The 5,551-nt window shown below is 39.9% G+C and overlaps 1 pseudogene; it reads right to left on the bottom strand.

Annotated features, from left to right (window-relative positions):
* Positions 1–220: 220 nt before the first annotated feature.
* On the bottom strand, positions 221–1,162 carry LOC149254452 (uncharacterized; annotated as a pseudogene).
* Positions 1,163–5,551: the final 4,389 nt, after the last annotated feature.

The following is a 5,551-nucleotide window of genomic DNA, read 5'->3' as shown; positions in this document are numbered from 1 at the left end:
ATAGCATTGATAGAAAAATTAGAATTGATTATTTTTTCACTAATCCATACAATATTTTATATCATAGCATATTAGATTTATAAGGAAAAAAAGTCTACATGTTTGAGATCCTATGTACAACACTTTGCTTCAGGAGGTAGGCCCAGATTATCTAGACCTTTACTTGCAGTCAAGTCAATGAAATGAATACCCAAAATAAGAAACATAAATGAACTTATATTTAAGAACACAAAACACTAAAGATTATAATACAGAAGAAAATACATCCTCTTCTGAGAATAGGTTGATTGGATGAATAACCTATTGAATCAAATTATTTATGCTTCAATAAGAACTGCAAGATAGTTTGCAGCACTTCAATGATGGTCCCTTCTAATAAGTGCTCCAGGACAGGGCTACTTCAATTCATAATCCTAATCAATAAATAAGAGATCTTCCCCAGAACAGAGGACCTCTATAAATTCCAAGTCTACGTCTCCCATTCATAGAAAGTCTACAACAAGTGTCCAAACACTTCAGAAAACGTTACTTTCATGCCTTGTCCTTCTAGAACATAAATTTCTCAGTGCTAATGTCGAATGTATTTGGTCTTCTAGAACATAAATTTCTCAGTGCTAATCTCGAATGTATTTGGTCTTCAATTTTATTTCATGGATCCAACAGGTTTATTTTTCCATTCTTCCCTGAAAACTACATAACAAAGAAAGTAGCATCATCCTTTGAAGCTCTACAAACTCTCCCTACAGAGGTACTCTTGCCAAAACTTTTCATTCTAGTGCCCCTATCATTATTTGATCTCTTTTTGAGTTCTTTATATAGGTCGTTGAGTGCCATCTGAAATTGACTCAATACTCTCTCCTGGAGAGCGTTCTAATATCTACCAAGGGGTTCACTATAAAACCGTCAGGCATGCCTTTATGCCTTATATTCTCCATGATATTTGTTGCTCGTCCAAATTTACTTAAGGATGAAACATCAAATGTTGAAATTATTGTGGGTGCATATCTTCCTTCGCTTTTCCTCCAAAGCTTGGAGCATAAAAAATCGGTACCAGGAAACTTACAACATCTATCCCCACAACCTTTAATAGCAGTGGTAGGCAGCCTACCTGTTGAGATAGCTATATCCTGATCCATTTCATCAACAATCTATTCTAAACCATGTATCCTTGACTCTAAGGATCAGATACCCTCTTATGAACTTCCTATTAAACACTGGCAACAAAATAAAAGTGTTAAAGTCGTCAATTGCCAGTGAATTTAATGACAAAGAGTGCAAAAACAAGTAAGTAAAGGTACATTTCATAATACTTTAGAGCCTAACTGCAACAATGATAGGGCATTTCTATTCTCAAAAGTTTGCCACCAGTGTCATGACATGCACATTTCTACTCTCAAAAGTTTGCCACCAGTGTCATGACATGCACTCATATAGTTTTAGGATTTTAATAAGCTTTGATGGATATCTGTCACTCATGTTGCACAAGCTACAATATTGGCTGCAGTATAAGAATTGTATAGTCTGCATTTAAGGAAACTATCTTATGAAAACAAATAAGTGTACTCATATTTTATTGAAATAAGAATTTAAAAGCTTTTCTCAGAAATGATATTTATGGGCACATGTTCAAAGGCAGGCGACAAGCAAGATCCCTCAAGCAATATCAATATACAACCTAAATCTCATTGGATATGGACCAACCATGAAGACTCTTGAGTCTTGAGTGATGGTTGACAACATAAAGTATAATTTTTTCCTTCCAGAATTGCAAGCCACTGATGCATTATGATCACAGAAATAATGCAACTACAGATTGTTAAAACTAGAGAAAGGCACAATCATATTGTATGCAGAACAAGAGATGAGGGAGCTTAAAACTATGCATAATTACAGCATGTTGAAAAAGCATCTGCTAGAGATTATCCAGGAGAAGGAACGATATGAATGGAAGGAAGGTTAAATCTAAAAAAAGGAGGAGACGCGCGCAAATGACAGAAAGATGAACATAAATGTATAAGATGAGGCTAGTGCAATAAAGTCTCTAAACCCCATTCCATACTTGTTTTTGGTTGGTAAGGGCTTGTAATATATTACCCAAAGTTCTCACACTTGTCAACAAAGACGGGGTTGGCCTTGGACTCAGCAAGACTTGGTGACTTGGGAAAGAATTTCCAAATAAAAACAAAACTTAAAACATAGTAAGGATGAGTATTGGTGGGTAAAGGTGAGTATTGGTCGAGTATGAGGCAAGTTTTCGCGAGTCTATAGAGTGGCAAGTCTCGTTAGTACGAGTCTGTAGAGTGGCAAGTCTCGCTAGTAAGAGTGATGGTAAATTTTAAGCACCATGCAATGAACCAATGATTGGCTTGTTATATTTCCATATTATCCTTTGAATACCACATTATTATCATCCATGGACAAGATAAAAAGGTAGCAAGACAATTATTGACTTACTGCATGATGCTTCATATTTCCCGTGAGTTCATGACCAAGCATGAAGTGAGTGCTTGACTCACATAAGATTCCGGAAAACATGTGAGTCTTACCTGAGTCAAACTTCACTAATATTACCAGCGTTAGAAATAACGTGGTACAAACCAATAGCAAGACCTACATGTGAGATGCTAGGTGTGAAAGTTAATAATAGCACTTTGCAACATGTGCTTAAATTCCATGCCTTCATTATGGACATTTTGGCTCAACAAAGATTCAAATTGTACAGTGAAATTATGCATCCATTGTTTGAATCTACTGTATAATCCTGATGTTGTTGTATCAATATTTTGTATTAAGAACTGGGCCACCAAATTGTCATCACATATTTGCAAAAATTGAAAATAAAACACATTCAGCGGCATGAGATTGACAGTCATGACTGTGCTAAGTTATGGTATGTTCTATGCTTATAACAGTTTACTTCTTTTTCTTATTATATTCCACAGATTAGCAATCACGTGTACATAAAGTAAAGTGCAGATAGAACATTAAACGATCGACAAAAAAAAAGCCAAGACAAGAGACACAAGATGTGGCGGCTAGCCAGGGACAAACCCCACAATGTGTGGGGAAACCCTTTGATCAAATCTTATTTTATCTTCAATAATTCAGCAGAGAGAAATACTACAATAAATCGGATTCATATCAGCAGTAGCAAAACCTAGATCAGCAGCATCAGCATTAGCGGCTTCATTCTCAAACTAGGGGAGACAATATCTCACAAACCGACTGTCGAATCGGCTTGATTCCACCACCAAAAGTTGCGGCTTCCAGAGGAGGTTCAGATGAACCTACAGCGCAGTTCAGATGAGGAGATCTTCTAGTCCACGCAGGTCAATCTTTACTTCTGTAGTTGCAGCTTCAGTTTCAACAATTTTTGGCTTCAAACTAGGGCAGTCGATATCTTGCAAACCGTCTGTCGAATTGACTTCATTCCACCACCAAAAGTTGCGGCTTTTAGAGGAGATCCAGATGGACCTACAACACAGTTCTAAGGAGGAGATCTGATGGTCAACACTGGTCAAACATTGGATCTGCAGTTGCAGCTTTAGGTTCAATAGCTTTCGGCTTCACATGTGTGAGGGAGAGACCCTTTTCTGCGCAATAGAAAAGAGACTCATTTATGCACAGTAGAGAGAGAGAGATGTGATGAGATGAGTGAGTCCAAATGAGGAAAAGTCCTCTTATATTTATACACAACGTTGGTGTTTGAATAGATGCGACTGTTGGGCTTTTGAACCTACATGAGTGGTAGGTCGGCTTGATAATAATTCCATAATCAAAATAAATTCATATCTCCATGAATACTTATCGGAATCGGATGATCTTTATATCAATCCTACACCTCTCAACGAGAAGAATCTAATAAAAATATTATCAGCCATGAATAAGATGACCCACATGAAGTTTTGACCTAGTTGCAAATTTTAACACTCCCTCTCAACTAGGGAGAACTTCATCTGCAATCTGTCTATCGGTCGTTACTATTCATCCATCAAATGCACTGCTCTTGTACAACCTGACCCTTGCCTTGCTCTGCTCTATTCTGCCTGTTCTGCTTTGTCTTGTTTTGCCCTGTACTGATCTGTATTGTTCTGCTCTGTTCTGCTCTGCTCTTGCATTGTTCTGTTCTGCTCTGCTTTTGTCTGACTAATGAAGAAGAAGAATTGATCGAGGATGTATCATACTGACTCAAAAGTCAGTCTTAGAGTATGTACCACTGGTCCCAGACCAATCTCAACCAACCCGAAATTAGCGTCACAGTGAGTACAACTCCACTGGTCCCAAACCAGTATCATCCTCCACTGACTCAAAGTCAGTCTCAGAGTGCATACCGCTGGTCCCAGACCAGTCTCAGCCAACCCGAAGTCAGCTTCATAGTAAGTACCACTCCTACCACTGGTCCCAGACCAATATAACAGTCTCAGAGAGTGTACCACTGGTCCTAGACCAGTCTCAACCAACCCGAAGTTAGCGTCATAGTATGTACCACTCTCACTAGTCCCAGACCAGTACTGCACTAACACGAAGTCAGTCTCGGAGTATGTACCATTGGTCCCAAACCAGTCTCAACCGACCCGAAGTTAGTGTCATAGTAAGGTACAACTCCTACCACTGGTCCCAGACCAGTATCATTGATCCCCGATCAATGGAGGTCATCCTAGCGTAGGGAGTACGGTAGATACAACGATGCATCCATTGGTACTACTATGGTCCCTAACTTCATTTCCCTGCTCATTGATCAAACGAGAGGTACTTCCCATGAGTCCCAGACTGCATGGGTAGGATGCCTCGACAGGAGAACTAATCAATCCTGTCCTCACAGGAGAACACATCAATCCTACTACAATCGCCATGGAGAACACATCAATCCAGGCCGCCATGGAGAACACATCAATCCAGGCCTCATAGGAGAACACATTGATCCTGATACAGTCACCATGGAGAACACATCAATCCAAGCCTCACAGGAGAACTAATCATCCTGCTACACAGGAGAGTGAATCATCATGTTCCACAAGAGAGCGAATCATCTTGTCCCACAAGAAAGCGAATCATCTTGTTCCAATTCGCACCACCAGGGGAGGGTGAGTCACCCTATGGTCGTATGTTGCTCCAGTAAGAACCGCAAGCCCTCAGAGCTCCCAGAGCTCAATGTATGCAACATGCAGGACCCTTGTACAAGGGTTTCTTGACGACTCCAAGTCGTTTGGGAAAATCACAGATTAGATCTTTCCTCGGGGCTTTGACAAGGTGTATTGACCTATACATCATCTTAATGCGATGGAGCCTCCTTGCTCATCGACTTACCATATCCCAGATGATGTCTATCTGCTGGAGCAATCGACGAATACGGGATTCCTCAATAATCGAATCCCACCTCTGGTTGTTACAGAGAATCACAGTGGTATCCAATGTAAATCCAAACATCTCACTGAAGAGCTTTCGCAACCAGACTGCCTCACACAAGGTCATGCTAGCAGCAATATATTCTGCTTTGGCGGTGCTTAGAGCCACCGACTTCTGCTTCCTGCTCATCCAGGATATCAAAGCA

The sequence above is a fragment of the Pinus tabuliformis genome, chromosome 7 (genome assembly GCF_031772625.1).
Source record: "Pinus tabuliformis cultivar Carrire ecotype Pingquan chromosome 7, CPIR1, whole genome shotgun sequence".
NCBI lineage: Eukaryota > Viridiplantae > Streptophyta > Pinopsida > Pinales > Pinaceae > Pinus > Pinus tabuliformis.
Note: the sequence above shows the minus strand (reverse complement) of the source record. Positions and strands in the feature narration are given on the sequence as shown.